General features: G+C 45.5%; 1 protein-coding gene across 4 annotated transcripts in view; it reads left to right on the top strand.

Annotated features, from left to right (window-relative positions):
• Nucleotides 1-20595, top strand: part of LTBP4 (latent transforming growth factor beta binding protein 4) — a 922370-nt gene that overhangs the window by 663495 nt on the left and 238280 nt on the right. The gene's annotated exons all lie outside the window — the stretch shown is intronic.

Genomic DNA, 20595 nt, shown 5'->3' with positions numbered 1-20595 from the left:
ACAGCCACTAAAAGTATCCATGCACAGCCACAGAAAGGTTTACTCAATAGCAGCTCCACCTCGGTCGATTTCCCAGAACTTTACTTTAGTATGATACAACGTAAAGCAAGTAGGGACACAGAGGCCTGGTTCAGATGGGCACTGGGGACAGTAATACCAACTCTCCTGCTGCTTTCAATGCTTTGAGCACACTTTACATCGACTACATGGACAATCCTTTTTGGGTGTTTTAAAAATGCGATCAGCAAAGTGTCGCTCCTGCAGCCTTGCCATATCCTCCAGAACATATGAGGTGGAGGCTGCTGCTGCTTCTGTAACAGCAGTGAGGCTTTCATTTGCAGACAACTGGAAGGCAAGGAAAGTCATGAGTCTTCCTGTGGTTGTCTGACAATAAACAACATGCACATTGTATGTTGCCATCTAGATCAGGTGGGTAAACAGTTTCTTGTACCAAGTGCAAGTTTTACGACACGCGTTGTATGGTTGAAGAACCTGGTCATTCTTGACCACTCCGCCCACCTACTTATTGTAATCAAGTATACAGATGGGCTTGTGGACTTCGGGCATTTGACCCCAAACCATGATGGGGAAGTGCTCTCATCATGAATTGTAGTGAGCATGTATACATCACGCCTATGCAAGAACTTGACTGCGAGCAGTTCATTGGAATGCAATGCAGTATTCTGGGAAAGCTCCTGCAGGAATGTTTTGCAGTTACAACAAACTGTACCTCAGGCCACAGTGCCAGCTTTGTAGAGCTCACTGAACAGCTCTACTCCTGTATAAAAATTGTCCACATAAAGGTTATAACCTTTGTGAAGGAGTGGCTGGACAAGTTCCCATACAATTCTACCTGTGACCCCTAATGCAGGAGGGCAACCTACAGGGTTTAGGGTAGAGTCCTTCCCTGTATACACTCTCAAGCTGTACACATAACCAGTAGAGCTCTCACACAGAATGTACAGATTTATGCAATAGCGATCTCTTTTGCTCGCAATGTACTGTCTGAACAGCAGCCGTCCTTTGTATAGGATCAAAGACTCATCAACTTCTATATTCTTTCCAGGAATATAGATCTCTGGAAACCTGGCAGGCAAATGTTCCATGACAGGCCGAATTTTGAACATCCTATCATGGCCTGTATGGTCCTGGGGCAATGCAGCAGAATTGTCATTGAAATGCAGCATGTGCTGCAGTAGCAAAAAACAATCTCTGCTCATGTATGGTGCGAAGATGGGGGTTACCCAAACCGTGGAAGTCGTGCAGTAGGACTGCAAGATGGGTTTCTGCACTAACTCCATTTTGAGCGTAAGGCCCAAAAATATCTTCGACTCCTCCAGCGAAGTGGGAGTCCACTAGCGTGCCCTAGAATGGGGCCCTAGAGTGCCTCCATGCTCCCTCAGAAATTGGTCGGCACGCAAATTTGTTTGCTGCTCAATTTCCTGAAGGAAGTCAACATCCAAAAATAGATGGACGTAGTCGACTGGCAAAAAGTTGGCCGTATCGATTTTACATCCAGCATCACCAGTAAAAGGTGGAATTTGGGGCTGAACTAAATCGGGGGCTGCCAAGAGAGCACTCTGTTTGTGCATGCACTTGCTCTGTGGGTTGGGCTAACCCGATGTTGTCCCGCTCCACAGACTGTGCTTGTGAAGGGACAGCACTACTGTCATCATCGTCTCCCTCAGAATCACAGGAAGAGGTGTCATCAGATGGGACTCTGCTGACTGAAAAATCACTCCCAGATTCTGCCTCATTGTCCTCTCCCTCTGATCCTACCTCAGAGCTAGCCTCCATAACCTGAGTTAGGGCTCGAACAGCAGTCATCCAATAAGATGCCATCTCTGCTACTGGTTAAACTGTCCCTCTAAAATACTAGCCTACGTAGAAGGCAGATAGTCACAAAATTGCTCATGGGTGTGTGTGTGATGTGTCCAGTAGTAAATGTTGTCATCTTACCTTCGCTTCTTCTCTGATTCAGCAGATTCTCTGAAGACACTGAAAAAAACAAAAAAGGCACACTATTACTTCTCCTCACCACATGCCCATCATCATAGCCTTTAGAAATGGTGGCACCTAGTGCGACAGTCATTTTTGGTGCTCTGCCTCCCATGAGCTCCTCTTCTAATGCCCTCAGTACTACCCAGCAAAAGTGCCCCTCATATCTCTATAGCCCACTCCACATACATTTCATTTGTTTTAAAGCGCAGGTAACATCTGGCTTTTCTAATCCACTCAGCTAAATACATGTATATCCTTTGCAGCAGGCATATAAACCATCTGTGCTGCTTTATGGCGTCAAAACTGCCACTAGACAAAAGACAGAACTATTTCTCTCAATCTATATATATACACATATGTATATATATATCACCTTTAAAAATGTGTGGTTTCCCTGGGAACAACACATGTAAATATATTATATATATATACTTTTCTATAGAGAGATGTGTCTCTCGTTAAATATATATATCCATATATATATCCATATATATATATATATATATATATATATATATATATATATATATATATAGATAGAGAGAGAGAGAGAGAGAGAGAGGGAGAGAGAGAGACTGACTCTCTACATCACTTCTCTATTTGTTTTATACATGTGTGTTTCCTTCCCTGGGGCCGATTGAGACCCCATGGCAAAGCACACATGTATAAAAAAAAATGTCCCATAGGGGGCCAGCCCAAGGGCTGACCCCAACATTTCCTTTTTTTATTTTTAAAATATTTCCTGGGGGGCTCGATTGCACCCCCAGGGAAACTATCTGGTAGAAATTTCCACCCAGGGGTCGGCCTGTGTAAGAAGGGCCGACCCCACCATTTCTTTTTTTTAAACCACATTTATTTCATAATCTGGGGGTGCAATTGCCCCCCAGATGAATTCCAACATATTTTTGTTCAATTTTGTGCACCCCCGGGGGCTGACCCACCCCCTCAAGCCAGATCCGTGGCATGGTCAGGAAACGGTGCCAGGAAGGCATTGATGGAAAGGGGAGACTCTCTGCTTTCCATCGATGCCTCCCTGGCATCTAAGGAGGCAGTTTTGGCCTCACAGAGGGGTGGGTGGGAGAGTCAGGGGAAGACGTGGAAGTTGTTCTGTGTCTCCCGGGTAAAAAATAAAATAAAATACCATTGCACCAGAGGATTTCTAAAACCTCTCCCTGGCATAGGCCACTGGTCTTGACCCGCACCAGGGAGGGTGTGCGGGCGTCGGGCGGTGGCCGACACCCTCCCCAATGGGGTTAAAGGGGCCATCCAGTGTAGAGAATAAACTGTTTTTTTTACCCAGTCCTGCATCTTCCCTAATCAACAACAATTGGCATTCTAGAATGTTGCTTTGTTTCATGATGTCAGCAGGGGGTTTAAGATTAACATGTATTGTGACATCATTCACTCGATTGCCCCTTAAACTGGCTATCTCTTACTCGTCCCATTGGACTGCCTTTCTGGATGACCAGTCAGAGCACAAATACTATAAATAAGCTCACTGACCACACACCCTTCTTTAGAGCTAAAGCTATCAGTGGTTCCTGGTCATCTAATAAAGCTTGCATTGCATTGCCTCCATAAGAGAATCTAGGATTACTAAAATTGTTGTAACATTGTCTTGTCGCGTAGCCTGGTCAACAAGGAAGAGACTCAACTGGATGGCTAGGACACAAATATCTTTCTGAGAAGGGCATTACTATTGGCGACCCACTCTGGACTGGGAAACCAAGCAGAGGCTTGTCACAATTTAATGGCATGCTCGTCTGGACTGAGAAGTGATGGAAGTCAGTCTAATGTACTGAAGTGGCATGCCAGTGTTGCAATTACTTTACTGTACCTGTAGGGCAAGTCCAATATGGCGTACAACCTCTTTGACATTATGCTCAAACTAAGCTTGGTTTTAAGGAATCAAAGATCGTATCAGGCATCACATTGGGTTTAAGCATGGCCAGTAAAAGGAGAACAAACTGCCTGTCACTTATATGTCTGTGTGACCTTATAGGAAATTATGAAACCGCCTCATCAGTGAGAAGGAGCTCCACGGAGGTACTCCACTGTGGATATGTGGGATGCCTTTTCTACAACTGAGGAGAGTTATTGATGGATTATTGCTGGGCAATATCTGGTTCATTATAGCATCAGACAGCAGCAGACAGAAACGTACCCTATCCTGGTTCCTCGACTGATTTATAATAGGGAAAAAAAGAACACGTATCCGTGTGCATAGAAAAACAGCACTTGAAAAGCTACTCATATTTGACATAAATCAACTTATCAACTCCATCTATGTATACTTTTTTAATTCTGTGTATTTAAAACAAATGGCAAAGTACAAAAATAGCGGTGCTTATATAGCACTGTTGGAACGTGATTTCTAAACAACGAAGGGCTCCACATGGCAAGGAAAAAGAGAGAAGGATAGGGTAGTGCCTGCATTAATAGTGGGCAATACGATGAGGGATGCTGGCAATCAGTAGTGCAAGTGCAAAAAAGTGCAAAAAAGTATGGGGATTGTGATTTGAAATGCAAAGCCCTGGGGACGAAGGTGATGACACCAGGGGGCTGAGTCATCTTGGGTGGTGTGGATAGAAAAAGCCATGCACCTTAATACGTATTCACCAACTGACAGATGTAGAGAAAAAACATTAAGGTGTCCCACATGACATAGGCCTTCTGGCAACTTTCAATGATTTTGCCTGTAAAACAAGCAGTCACAGTTTTTGTAATCCACAAACTGGATTGTTGGAAGAACTCAAATGTGAGTCAACTAGTGTAGGAGATGACAGATATGACCTTTTAAACACAGATGGTTGTATGAATATGCTGATGAGCAAACATTTATACCCATCTCTGGAATAACAAGGCTTGATAACAAGCCATATTGCTTCCCACACTGAGAGATTCCAGAGGCCTGGGTCCTAGGATAAGAACCCTCTACTGCCCCACTCCTCCTGTGCGGTCTGCAGCAGAAGCAGTGTTTGAAAAGGCACGATCTTCTGTGCTGTTCCTCCATTTCTTGGCTGAGCACAGGCTTTTCCAGTAATTCACAAGCTGCACATGCTGGAGTCTGCTGTCACTGGGGAACACGTTTTCTTTTCTGAGGAAGTATAGGAAAGAGTTTGAATTAAGAAAAATGTATGGGAATGCTCATGCCAGTAGTTCCCACCTAGCTGGACCTCAGGTCACAGAAAACGTTTAATGCAGAATTAAAATTATCCCGGAAGCTGGAGTCCACTTTTGGGTCAAAGAGCGCCCAGGAAGTTATCTCAGTGGATGTGGCATAGACGATGCACTTATTGAGGATTAAATCTTTGGAAGCAAAACAGTCCAATGACAAATAAGGTTTTGCATATTTTATCTCAGAAATGAACACGGCACAGGGTGCACTTTGTTCAAAAGACATAATACAAAGCCAGGCAATGTTCAATACACGCAGTTCAATATCAGAATACCTGAAAACCAAGTTTGTAGAGTTTGTCAATCAATGTGAAGAAAATCAGAACTTTGCAAGTACTAGGGAAATGTTTTACACATGATAGCTCTAGTGAAATACTTTGTACATGCTGTTCAGGAAGGTAATTGTGAGCTGCACATGAAGACTGTTGAGTCACTCATTACTGTGTTTTGCGAATTTGATTGCATTAACTACCTCAGATATGGGTCTTGATATTTGGGAAGAATGAAGAAGCAAGAGGTGGAAAAATGATACCTGTATACTGTAGAAAATTAATCCAAAGACATTTTGTGGTGAAAGACAGAGAGGAAACGTTCAATGCTGTGGCTCCAGATATGAACTTGGAACAGATGATCCAGAGTTCACAGAAACGTTTCAAGGAACTTGGTCAGACACGTAAAAGTGAATATGTTGCTCAATGGCAGCTAGTGCACCATGAAGCCCTTTCTATTTGCAATGTTTTCGAAGAGATGACAAATTCAAAATTAATGGATCATTGTGAAACTGTTCTTCACCAGAAATGTCTGGGAAAGAGAGGGGAAAGTTTTAATAAACATGTTGACAGCCTTCTTTATTTGACGCAGCAGCAAAGAAACCCTTTTGAAATGACTGAGCCTGTGCGACTACACAACTTTGTGGCCAAACAATATGTGCATAAAGATATAAAGACACATCTAAAAGTCGTCCTGGAACATAGATCGAAACAATACACAGAACTGAATCAGTAGAGATTTGTTTTGAAAGAGAAAAACCTGTTTGAAATAATAACTGAAGCTAAACTTCCAGGCTTTAATTGCCATAGTAAGAGTTTCGTGCAACCAGCCACAAAAAAACAGGTTACAAAAAAATCTTCTTTCGCAAGCACATAGAGATGGGTGTAGCAAAAGGAAGGGGTGGATTTATCAAGGACATTCTGTTGCATGATCTTCTTCCAACAAACACATTATTTGATGGAGATGCTGCAACGAAACCAGTGAAGCACAAATTCGTACAAGAGCTCAGAAAAAAACAAACCTGAAGAATTTCAATTCAAAAAGGTGTCCTCATTGAAAACTGCTGTTGTTGTGGACTATATGTCACAATTGTGAATGGTCAAGATTTCCTCCTTGCAAAACTTCAGAGAGGTCGTTCAGACTGTTCTACAGATACCAAAGTTAGTGTGCACCTTACAAGAACTGCACATTGTCTTTGACAGTTACCTTAAACTATCTGTCAAAGAATGTGAGAGAATCAGACAAATGTCTACAAATGGAACAATTGACCTTGCCTGCATCAACAATTTGACACTTCTACCTGTGCAGCTTGATGAATTCTGGTCATCAACATCGAACAAGATGAACTTGGAGATGTTAACTCACCAAAACATTGCCAATGCTTTAGTGAGCACTGAATTTCCAATTATTGCAAGTGGAATGATTGTTAATGAGGAGTTGGTGCCTGCAGAGATATGTCAAAAGGTAAAAAATACCTTGTGCGTATGTAGAAAACAAGTTCTGATTGTCACACATTTGATGATCTTCTGTACAGTGAGATCAAGAGACAGTCCCTCTAAGTGACCTTACACCTATATCATATTCTGTGTATGGACACATTAAAAGAGAGTTCTACTTGATCAGAAGATGTGTAAATGTTTTGGATCATGCATATGTAGAGAAAGATCTGTGTGAATTTGGTTGGCAAGATATTGATGAGGTGCTAAAACCTACAAAATGTCTATACCCTCTACCCACAGAACTTACACATGAATGTACTTGCAAAATGTGCTACAAAAAGATGTCCCTGTTGATATGCTCTTCTCAAATGGTCAACATTCTGCAAATATACTACAAGCGATTTCCGAAACAAAACAAATATATGTCTCTTCTTCCTCTATTACAGCAGCCATTTTGGAAAATGGCTGAAGGTTTGCTCTGAGAAGTAAATTTCTGTCTTGATAAGACTACCTGACCTTCATAACCTATATTCTGACACTAAAATTAAGTATATAGATCTCATGGTTCCTGAAATATTACATCATCACTGCAAAACATCTGTCATTTTAAATAATGTTGTCCAGAAAAATTCTGCCCATATCACCAATGTCTACCCAAGCTAAATTAATTCTCTAGTGATTCAAAAGCACAAATCAAAAATGAAGATCTCTGGATTTTTTTTTTACAGAGATATATCAGAGGGCCGCCATTAGAATAACTGAAGCAGCTATTTAAAGCAACAAAAAAGTAATGTCTTCTGCTACATTTTAATAGCTGACAATGACATGCAGAGAGAATGTTTATTTTGTACACTCCTTAGATTGAGAAAAGCTAAAATTGTTCTGCATGTCTTTACTCATTCCGAGCTACTGCAGCTTTTCTTTTTTTAAACCTGACTTGTACTGAACTGTTTGTAATATCTGTTTGCAATAAATATCTAGCAGCTTTTTGATGTGTTTATTTTGCACTAGAGGACTGACTTTTTTAAAACAAGCTTACTGTTTCAGATGACAGTGCACCAAGCTTTTAATTGGCTTTTGGGAACAATGAAGGTGTGACCATGTATTATGTGAGATTTATTAACCATGCTGTACATAAGGATATTGCAAGTCACCTCAGAGTTCCATAACCTGATAAAATATCTCGGCCTTCGGCCTCATTCCTCTAAATGGTTATGGAACTCCTCAGTGACTTGCAATTTCCTTATAAAGTACAGTGGGGGTACTTTATCCCTTATATCTCAATGATATAGTGGTGAGCAATTTTGTGGAAGGAATAGTTGTGTAGGTTGATATTATAAACCTTGATATAGAGTCATGCAACCAGTATGTAGTACGTCCACCAGGCTGTTTTGGCTGCATCACTGTAGTCATTACAGTATTTCCGCTGAGGATGATTTAGGGCTTTAGCCTCAGCTATTTGAAGTTTTATTTAGCCACATTTTCTTACATTGTAGGAATTAATGCTTATACAGTTCAGCTATGAATAGGACAAATGGACGAGTCATTGCAGGGCCAAACTATGCAACAGGGTTGAATAAATGACAATACACGCAAGGGTAAACTATACAGCATAATGCAGCACATTTTGTGGCAGTATTAGTTCATTATTTGTCTTTTTAACACACATAGCTACTGTTTCAGCAAAAGATTCCCTTTATTTCTAACATCTGGAGACAGACGTGGATATACAGTCAGCCATTTTTTAACGGTATACATGTTTATACACTCTAAATAGCGCAGCCCTGACAACCCACCTTTTTTTGGTCTATGCCCCTCATCCTTCAAATTGTGGACAACTTTCTTAATTCATAGCAATAAGCAGGGTTCTTTATTTAAGGATTCTAAGCCTCATAGGCTTTCACCTAGCGATGTGCTTCATAAACAAAGACTGGGTATCATTGTCAAACTAAATTAGTTCTTCACAACCTTAGAGTTTGAACAAATGTATTAAAAACAAGAGGAAAGTAATCTGTGCGTCGGCAGATTGAGTATCAACGAGTCCCCTTGTTGTTATGAGCAAATAATGCTAAAAATCCCCTGGTTAAGGAAGACCTATATAGTTTTTTGCATGCATACACCAATCAGAGACATGTTACTGAAACAGATACAAGAAATTTAAGCTACTAGACATTAAACATAGTAAATGTGAATCCTTGCTTAGTACTGCCAAGCATGAGAATGAGGCTAAACATGTCAGATGTTTGGGGGCGAGGTGGCCAAGATGGCGATCAGAGCGGAGGCTTGAAATTCGGCTCTGCTCCAGGCCCTAAAATCATCCTGAACATATCACACCACCTGGACCTTTAAACCGACTGAAATGGGAGCCCCCAACACCAGTTAGCACCCGATCGCCTCTGGCACAGGCGCAATATAATAGGCCTGCACCGCGAGCGGAAGAGGGTCGTTGCGGCCTGCTTCAGGAGCGCGATCATGGTATTGGATCGGGAGCCACACCGGGTGCCCCCGTTGCTGGACCTCTCAGCGGGGACCGGGAAGCAGGAGGGTCTTGCCTGCCAAAACCACAGACCTGTGCACCAGCTATCACTCAGGGCGGTTCTCCCTTGACAAATGTGCAGTAGACGGGCCCGCAGACCGCAGCGCCATGGTGTGGCAACAGACCCGCTGGGGCCCAGATAGGGGTGAGCTGAAGAGAACCTGAGGTGTGTGGGAAGGGGCAGCCGAAGAAGGCAATAGGGACAGTTGCCCACGAGCAAGCACGACGTGCTCCGAGAGTGCACATCCACTGCGACGCAGGAGGAAGATCCGAAGGCCCGACTGACCCGCCCCCTCCCCTCTGCCCGCTTTCACCAGCTGAGGCACGCCACCCTGGAACAGCGAGACGGGCACAGAGAAGCAGTGAGGGGGTGGAGGCTCTGGACGCGGAGTGCAGAGCAGTGTATCCCCTCCACCCAACACATTCATCACACTGCCGGCTGGAGAGGCCACAAAACAAATGAGATGGAGTGCGACACCAGCATACACTGAACAAAAGTAAGGAGGACACAAAGGGATGGGTGAGGGGCGGCCAATGATACCGGCACGAGGGTGTGGGGGCTACATCATTATATAGCAAAGATCTGGGGAGGATATCCCCTAAACCCTGATATCCACTATGAGAAGCCCCGGTTAGCCTGCCCCTCATCCCCTATGTAACGTGTGGAGCACAATAAGAGTGCCATAGTGGGCGGAATCGGGCTGAAAGTTCCCTGGCACATGCAAACCACAGGGAAGTACCTGTCAGTATATCTTGTACCCCAGCAGGGACCACTACGGACCCTTGGGTCTCCCTTGCTCCACTATGGTTTCAATAAACAGGACAAATGAGACCGCTGTTTGGTGCTGATGAGTCAACCACTATAACGATAGCACTAACGCTGGAACGGGGCCGCACTAAGCAGGACAGACTGATGATGGGTGTGCCCGGCACACAGGGCTATGGAGTAACTGGGGAACATAGGCGCTCATCGCCTGAACCCTTGGAGGTGACTCTAGCGGTGCACTCTCAAAGGTTTGATGAGGTCTAAATGCTGTACTAGATATTAAAACAACACTGAAACCCAAGATTGACGCACTGCAAATAGATATGGGCCACATGCGGGAAGACCACAAGAAACGGAAGGAATGAGTTCCTTCAGTTTGAAGCTACGGAGTCTACAATCGCTTCCCTTAGACCAGTAGTCTCAGATTACTCAAACGAACCACCAGAGACCACAATATTAAATATGCATTGCAGCTCCCTACTATGCTACAAATCCTACACAATGGTGTCACCGCATTCTGCAACACCCCGGAGGAGACATGGGTATGGATGGAAAACAGAGGCATATCTAACGGGACAGCAGAGACACCAGCTTGGGTGCCAAGTGGCCTGAGGGGTGGGAACCAGGGCCCATACCGACAACAGACACAGGCAGGCCTGTCCAGGGAGCAGGTGGCCAAGGAGAGGGCCCAGGTGGTGGCAGAGGTGGAGAAGTGGGCATTGCCCCTGCCCCAGCCTCCGTCCATCCAGGAGCACATAGAGGATGACAACTTAGGGGCCGATAAAGCCCTCACAGATGCACTGCTGGGCGGTGGCCCTCGAGTGACCCCACAAACAGCGGACAAGATGATATAATAGCTGCCTGAATTAGAGACAAAAAAACGCATTCAGGGGAGCTCCACCTAATTATGCACGTGATCAGAGGTGGGGTTTATGTCTGCATTATAAGGGCTGGGTATTGCAGTACATGATTTAGTGGATATTCACATAGCCTCCTGGCCTTGTTTCCCCCACATACACGAAAGGTGTATCCAAAGTTGATCAGTTGTGAGCTGTGTTACTTGCGTGCATCATAGTGCTATTGGCCTGGGATGGGGAGTTTACTGCTATACCTAGAATGATGCAGCTGGAATTGTTCTAATTGTTCAAGGTATTTACAGTTGTCTGTACATATATGAGTGTGTGATTGAAGAGGAAAAGACCAGAGATGGGTGGGGGGTAGGGGGGTGTAGGGAAACGTTTCTGCATAGTCCTAATGATAAATCATTGGATACCTGTAGAACTAAGATATGCAAACATTTCAATACTCTTTTTTGACATGGAGCATCAAGGATTTGTGGGGTTTGTTAAGAGATACTGGGTGTATCAATTCTTGCATAGATGTAAAAATACATGTGGCACTGTTGCAGGAGACCCACCTCACTGCCCCGGACCTGGAGAAGGTACGCAAAGGCTGACGGGGCACACTGGTAGGAACCACGTACTCCAGATACGCTAGAGGGGCTCTTATTTGGGTAGCACCAGGGGTGCCCCCTAGAAGTTCTACACACTTGGACTGACCCTGAGGGAAGATATGCAATACTGGGAGGTAATTTAGATGGTGCACCGATCTCAATAGTTTCCCTTTATGCCCCCCCCAATTTATGCCCCCAACTCCAACCAGGCCACATGTTTGCAAACACTCACCCCAGCGCTCTTATGTAATATATTGGCGCCATGCTACTGGAGAGGGGATTACAACTGTGTCCTCGATACAGACCTAGATCAGTCGCGCCCACCATTATCCGGGGCCCAGTCCACAACTACCACACAACACCTACGATGATGGGTGACACATAACCAGCTTTCGGATGCATGGAGGGGTCTATATCCCACTACCCGTGGATATTCCTATTACTCTGGGCTGCACGACATACATACTAGAATAGACCTCTTTTATCGTAGCTCGGAGGCACTAACAAAGATTGGCAACACAGAATACCTCGGTCTCACACTATCAGACCACTCTCCCTTGCGACTCTGGCTGACGTGGAACTGAAGCGCTTGTGCATACCCACGTGGAGACTTTCTACGCCAGCTCTGCAAGATAGAGCATTCAGAGACTCCATTAGGGAAGACATTGTAACCTATTTTGAGACAAACGCGGGCTCGGCTACCGATGCAGGGATTGAGTGTGATGCATACAAGGTAATACTTAGGAGCCATGAGATTAAAATGGCTTATGGCACCAGGTTAACATTACGCAGAGAACTTCAAGTGCTGGTGCCTGAAATGAAGCACTACGAACAACTCTTCCCAACAGACGAGTCGGACGTAGCCAACCTAGCAAAAGCTTGCATTACGAATAAGGAGGCTCTAGATAGGCTCAGTACCTTTGAATACAAGGAATACCAAGCACTGAAACACTCGGAGTGTGATAAAGCTGGCAAACTGTCAGCTTGGCTCCTGAGATCTGATGCTGCCCGTGTCCCAATCACTGTTATCCAAGATGGGGTTTGATAGCTACTCAACCCACTGAAGTCTATTAAGTCTACCTTCCGCTTGTATTATTCCAAATTATACTCCACCCCGGAGAAGGCTGAGGGTGACCACATCGGGTCATTCTTGAACAGCACTAGCATATCATGCCTGGCACCAGAAGCCCGAGATGCCCTGGAAACGCCTTTGCAGGTTTCAGAAATAGAAGAGGCAATCAAACACCTGGAACTGATGGGTTGCCTATCGAATTCTATGCTGCATATCAGACGTTATTGTGTCCCCAACTACTGGCAACATACAACACCCCATATATCAAGGGGATCCTGCCTGCATCCTTGCGCAATGCTATGTTGGTAGTGATATCCAAGCCGGGTAGGATCCCATTACTGATGGGGTACTACCGCCCTCTCTCCCTGCTCAATACAGATTATAAAATACTCTACAAAGTATTGACAAATAGATTGACACCCATAATTAGAGGAATGATTCATCCTGACCAGAATGGATTTATTCTGAGCAGGAACACATTTATGAATCTTTGTCGCTTGTTCCTGCTTATGAGCTGGGTGAAAACTCAGGGGGATAAGGCTTGGGTTGCGTCACTTGATATAGAAAAAGTATTTAACACACTGGGATAGGAGTATCTGATGACGGTATTAAAGAAAATGGGCATTGGCCCCTGCTTCCTTAAATGGATTACCCTTCTTCATAATACCCCACTGGCGCGAGTGAAGGCAGGCACCCTGACATCAGACCGTTCACCAATGAACGCAGGACCCGTCAGGGATGCCCCCTGCTGCTGCTGATTTTTGCACTGGCGATGGAACCTCTGACAAACACCCTCCTGGTGCGTGCCTCTGAATGGGGCCTACGGGTTGGAGATAGCTGGCATATTATATCATTATATGTTGATGTTGTTCTCGTATATTTCTGCAACGAGGTTAGGGTATTGAACCAACTGATGGCTCTCCTACACCACTTTGGCAGGGGATCTGCACTATGGGTAAACTGGGAGAAATCCTGCTTGTTCCCCTAGCGCCTCTATCCGAAGAGCAATGGGAACGATTACCACCCACTCCTCTGATGTGGGCCTCCGATACCATTAAGTACTTGGGGATTAGAGTATATCTTAGTACACAAAGGGAGAGTATAAGGGAGCGGGAAAAGACACCCATCATACTCGACTCCCCAAACACAATACTAAGTCACAAAAGAGAGTACGGGGTTTTTTGGAATTACAAATGGGTTGAAAGTGTGCTAGTTGCGTCACTATACCAATCCTAAATCTCAACTAGAGATAAAACGAGGGGTGGTTTGAGGTCTGTGGAGGGGGATTTCCTTCCCTTCCCACGTTTTTTCCTACTGCGATTTAACCTGCAGCGCGCTATTAGCATCTGCAACAGGGATCCAACGCCCTGATGAATGCCCAGAGACCCTCCATAGCTCAAGCACAAGGGCAGAAACATGTCGGCTAGATAGGTGACCTTGTGAGTCATTGTTCTCACACTGGTCTCCCACTTCTTTTAATCACACCACACAGAACCTTCTATTAAAACTCACCCTGGTATCTGAGTAGGTGTTTTTATTCCCATAGTATAGCTGGATCCCTACTTTCCAGAAATCAAACTAATTTACGCACTCCCTCCTGTTCCTTTAACAGCGAGGTTGAGTCCGCCCAGGTGGTATTGTCCTACCTGGGTGGGGCTAGGTGGTCATATGATGAAGCATGACACTATATAGTGTGTGAGACCACCTAGTCCGTAAAGGAAATCCCCCTCCACAGACCTCAAACCACCCCTCGTTTTATCTTTAGTTGAGATTTAGGATTGGTATAGTGACGCAACTAGCACACTTTCAACCCATTTGTAATTCCAAAAAACCCCGTACTCTCTTTTGTGACTTAGATTAGAGTATATCACTCGGAAAGGGACCTTTTAGATGCAACTATCAGCAGTGCTTTAACAGACATGAGGTCTTCACTGTAGTTTTGGATGTCCCTCTGTAGGAAAGTACCATTTTGCCTGGCATGTTACCCCCATAGTTCACTGTATTTATGTTGTTTTAGCCCTTGTGTCACTGGGATCCTGCCAGGCAGGACCCCAGTGCTCATAGTATGTGCCCTGTATGTGTTCCCTGTGTGGTGCCTAACTGTATCACTGAGGCTCTGCTAACCAGAACCTCAGTGTTTATGCTCTCTCTGCTTTCCAAATTTGTCACTGCAGGCTAGTGACTAAATTTACCAATTCTCATTGGCACACTGGTACACCCATATATTTCCCTTGTATATGGTACTGAGGTACCCAGGGTATTGGGGTTCCAGTAGATCCCTATGGGCTGCAGCATTTCTTTTGCCACCCATAGGGAGCTCTGACAATTCTTACACAGGCCTGCCACTGCAGCCTGCGTGAAATAACGTCCACATTATTTCACAGCCATTTTCACTTTACATAAGTAACTTATAAGTCACCTATATGTATAACTATCACTTGGTGAAGGTTGGGTGCCAAGTTACCAGCCAAGGTGACCCCACATAGTTCAGGACAAATTCCCCGGACTTTGTGAGTGCGGGGACACCATTACACGCATGCACTATACATAGGTCACTACCTATATATAGCGTCACAATGGTAACTCCGAACATGGCCATGTAACATGTCTAAGATCATGGAATTGTCACCCCAATACCATTCTGGTATTGGGAGGACAATTCCATGATCCCCTGGGTCTCTAGCACAGAACCCGGGTACTGCCAAACTGCCTTTCCGGGGTTTCCACTGCAGCTGCTGCTGCTGCCAACCCCTCAGACAGGTTTCTGCCCTCCTGGGGTCCAGGCAGCTCTGGCCCAGGAAGGCAGAACAAAGGATTTCCTCTGAGAGACAGTGTTACACCCTGTCCCTTTGGAAATAGGTGTAAAGGGCTGGGGAGGAGTAGCCTCCCCCAGCCTCTGGAAATGCTTTGATGGGCACAGATGGTGCCCATCTCTGCATAAGCCAGTCTACACCGGTTCAGGGATCCCCCAGCCCTGCTCTGGCGCGAAACTGGACAAAGGAAAGGGGAGTGACCACTCCCCTGACCAGTACCTCCCAGGGGAGGTGCCCAGAGCTCCTTCAGTGTGTCCCAAACCTCTTCCATCTTGGAAACAAAGGTGTTGGGGGCACACTGGACTGCTCTGAGTGGCCAGTGCCAGCAGGTGACGTCAGAGACCCCCTCTGATAGGCTCTTACCTTTCTTGGTAGCCAATCCTCCTTTCTTGGTAGCCAAATCTCCTTTTCTGGCTATTTAGGGTCTCTGCTTTGGGGAATTCTTCAGATAACGAATGCAAGAGCTCACCAGAGTTCCTCTGCATCTCCCTCTTCGACTTCTACCAAGGATCGACCGCTGACTGCTCCAGGACGCCTGCAAAACCGTAACAAAGTAGCAAGACGACTACCAGCAACATTGTAGCGCCTCATCCTGCTGGCTTTCTTGACTGTTTCCTGGTGGTGCATGCTCTGGGGGTCGCCTGCCTTCACCCTGCACCAGAAGCCAAGAAGAAATCTCCTGTGGGTCGACGGAATCTTCCCCCTGCTAACGCAGGCAGCAAAAGACTGCATCACAGGTCCTCTGGGTCCCCTCTCATCCTGACGAGTGTGGTCCCTGAAACACAGGAACTCTATCCAAGTGACTCCCACAGTCCAGTGATCCTTCAGTCCAAGTTTGGTGGAGGTAAGTCCTTACCCCCCACGCTAGACTGCAAACCTTTGTACTGCATTTTTTGCAGCTGCTCCGGCTTCTGTGCACTCCTACAGGATTTCCTTTGTGCACAGCCTAGCCTGGGTCCCCAGCACTCTGTCCTGCAGTGCTCAACCCGCTGAGTTGGCCTCAGGACGTCGTGGGACCCTCTTTTGTAACTCTGCGTGGACTCTGGTTCACAAATCTTCCAAGTGGGTGTTCAGGTACTTCTGAGGGTGCTGCCTGCTTCTGTGAGGGCTCTTTGAGTTGCTGAGCACCCCCTCTGTCTCCTCCTCCAAGGGGCAACATCCTGGTCCTTCCTGGTCCTCAGCAGCACCCAAAAACCTCTACCGCAACCCTTGCAGCTAGCAAGGCTTGTTTGTGGCATTTCTGCATGGGAACACTTCTGAAACCTTCATCGCAATGTGGGACATCTTCCTTCCAAAGGAGAAGTTCCTAATCCTCTTTGTTATTGCAGAAATCCAAGCTTCTTCCATCTGGAGGCAGCTTCCTTGCACCTTCATCCGGGGTTTTCTGGGCTCCTGCCCCCCGGACACTGTCGCGACTATTGGACTTAGTCACCTTGCTTTGCAGGTCCTCAGGTCCAGGAATCCATTTTCAGTGGACTGCTGGTGTTTGTCGTTCTTGCAGAATCCCCCTATCACGACTATTGTGCTCTTTTGGGGTAGTAGGTGTACTTTACTCCTACTTTTCAGGGTCTTCTGTTTTCTTACAGTCCCAGCGACCCTCTACAAGCTCCCATAGGTCTGGGGTCCATTCGTGATTCGCATTCCACTTTTGGAGTATATGGTTTGTGTTGCCCCTAGACCCATGCTTGCCTATTGCAACCTATTGTAATTCTACACTGTTTGCATTACTTTTCTGACTCTTATCTATTTGTGGTTTGTGTACATATAACTTGTGTATATTACCTACCTTCTTACTGAGGGTACTCACTGAGATACTTGTGGCATATTGTCATAAAAATAAAGTACCTTTATTTTTAGTAACTCTGTGTATTGTGTTTTCTTATGATATTGTGCATATGATATAAGTGGTATAGTAGGAGCTTTGCATGTCTCCTAGTTCAGCCTAAGCTGCTTTGCCATAGCTACCTTCTATCAGTCTAAGCTGCTAGAAACACCTCTATTCTACTAATAAGGGATAACTGGACCTGGCACAAGGTGTAAGTACCTTTGGTACCCACTACAAGCCAGGCCATCCTCCTACACCCTCCCCCACTCTCCAATGGGCAGAATCGCCATTTCCAAAATACTAGTGCTTCCTAGGTTATTATATTTTTTCTTAGCCATCCCGGCCTTGCTCCCACACAAAATGTTCACTGAAATGCGCTCTATGCTGATAACAATGATATGGGGTAAGAGAAGGAGACTGGTGGCACTGAACACATTTTATACAGCATTGACAAGGGGGGATTAGGTGCACCAAATTATGAGCACTATTACTCTGCTGCCCAACTTCAATGGCCTATGCACTGACTGGTATTATATAACCAGAACGAATTGGGGGATGGGAGATAGCTAACGGGACTGCCCCTCCCACTCGGGTATTGATGTGGATACTAAAAACTGGCCCAGACGCATCAGGGGAAGATGCCAATATTTTAATGAGAGTTGCCAAGAAATGCTGGAATGCACATACACACACCAAACACCACTGATTCCCATATGCACCTGGGCTGCCCCTGTGGGTTCTACCAGGATGTGCGGACATGCATTGTGGACCGGACGCAGCAACCTGGGAGAGAGCAGGCATAACAGAATGGGAAAACCTCTTCACAGATCAAGTATCGGCCACATTTGATAGTTTGGTGGACGACTACGGCATACCTCTGGGCACTTTCCTGACATATGCCTCAATTACATTATTCCTTAAGCACTACTCGGACAAAACACAAGGGGAACCGACACCGTCTGCACTACCACAGGTACTGTTGACTCTGGGGGGTACACGCCGAGCTGTCATTAACTATATAGTGCTCTACGTTTGGACAAGGAACAATCCCTTCAGGAGCGCAGACCTTACTGGGACTCCGCCCTCCATATAACGCTCACAGATAAGCAGTGGTTGCAGTGCCTTTCAGTACCAAAGATCATATCCACAAATGCCAGGCTTAAATATACACAATTCAATTACCTCCATCATACTTTCTTCACTCCCAAAAGACTGGTGAGTATATACCCCGGAACGGAGGATATATGCCCGAGGTGGCAATCAAATTAAGTTGATTTTTTACACATGGTATGGACATGCGCCCATGTGGTCATGTACTAAGAGTCCATAACCGGGATTTTAAATGCAATAATAGGAGAGCAGCTACATAGGGAAGGGGCACATTAAATAATAGGGATTACGACCCTCACGGCATAACGCAAACCTATTAACAAATTCATAGATCTGGTGTTGAACCTGGCAAACCACCAACTATGTGCTGGAAATCAAACTCAGTCCCACCTATTACACTGTGGCTATATGACCTGCGGACAGGTATACTCGCAGAACAACAGGTGGCACACAGAGCTAGCACACGCAGCAATCCCCCAACCAGGCTACCGGACTGGCAGAGACTTTTGTAGGAGGTCGAAAGGCATTCGGCCACGCAGGTGACCCGGGCAGGCGCATCACACAGGACACCCAACACAACATGAGGCAACCCCCTATTTCGACGCCCCCATGCCACAGAATTATCCATAAATTATTGTTTACTCGCAACCCCTGACACACACACTCCATAGCTTAAGGTTGTAAATGTTTTGATGTACAGGTTTTTAAGGATACTGCACATATATAGGTAAGATTGCAGGAACCAGCTCCACAGCAAGCACTAATTCGATGGGAAGTTACGTCATACGTGCTATAAGTGTGATGTATATCACTAACCTGCCGATCAACAACAACGTGACTGTAAATCATCCTGACATGTATGTATCTGCAGTAACTGCAACAAATATTATTTCCTGTATTGTGCACCATTCTTGTTTCTTAAAACAATAAAGACTTATTAAAAAAAAAAAGCATGTCAGATGTGGCACAGCTTGCCAAAACTATAGTTAACACGGGCAAACAAAATGACACGAGCGTTTGTAGTAGCAATAACGCACAATTTCTTAGCATGCCTCGGCAGATGTCTTGAAATCCTCATAGTAACTTTGGATGGTCTTTTTCGGCAAGCAGCATACTCATAGCAGTTGTAGATAGATGTCCATTCATGCATATTCATTGCATTGAATGGTATGTTCAGTGGACTTATGCAAAGCCACTGTTTAATTGCATAAAAAACTAAGAGGCATATTTATACTCCGTTTGCCCCGAATTTGCGTCCGCAAACCTAACATCATATTTATACTTTGACGCCCGACCCAGCGAACGTCAAAATTCAGCAGTGTGAGTCATTTTCTGGATGCGTGAAACCGACTTGCGTTAATGACTTGCCAGGTAGGCGTTTCCGTCCAAAAAGTGACTTTAAGGCATGTGCGCCTTATTTATACTCCTGCATCATTTTGACGCACAGGAGGGGGCAGGCCTTAAAAAATGGCACCCAGCCTGAATTGCGCCGTTTTTTTACGCCAGGCGTTAAGGGACCTGTGGGCTCATTTCCATGGTCTCCGACCATGGAAGCAGTCCACAGGTGCCCTTCCCTGCCCCCAGGGACACCCCCTGCCACCCTCACCCACTCCTGGAGGACACCCATGGATGGGGGGACCCATCCCAGATAAGTACAGGTAAGTAGAGGTAAGTATTTTTTTATTCTTTTTTTTAAGTGGAATATGGGGGCCTAACTTGGGCCCCCCTACATGCCACTGTGCCCAGTGACCATGACCAGGGGACAAAAGACTCCTTTCCTAAGACAGGAGTCATTTCAATGGGGGTTGGGCGTCAGAAAATGGCGCAAGTCCGGTTAGAGCCATGATTTTTTACTCTAACCTGGCTTGCACCATTTTTTGACGCACAACCACCATTCTTCCCTACGCCTGCGTTGCCCGGTTAGAGTCATCTTTTTACTCTAACCAGGCCGCAGCGCTGGCTAACGTCAATCCATAAATAAGGCGCCCGCCTGGCGCGTTGGAATGGTGTTAGCCGGCGGTACATTCTTTTACGCAAACCAGCGCTGGCGCTGGTTTGCCTCAAAAAGTATAAATATGGGCCTAAGGCCCATATTTATACTTTTTTTTGCTCCGCATTTGAGTCATTTGTTGA

The sequence above is a fragment of the Pleurodeles waltl genome, chromosome 9 (genome assembly GCF_031143425.1).
Source record: "Pleurodeles waltl isolate 20211129_DDA chromosome 9, aPleWal1.hap1.20221129, whole genome shotgun sequence".
Lineage (NCBI taxonomy): Eukaryota > Metazoa > Chordata > Amphibia > Caudata > Salamandridae > Pleurodeles > Pleurodeles waltl.
The sequence above is the reverse complement of the archived record's forward strand: the minus strand, read 5'-3'. Positions and strand labels throughout refer to the sequence as shown.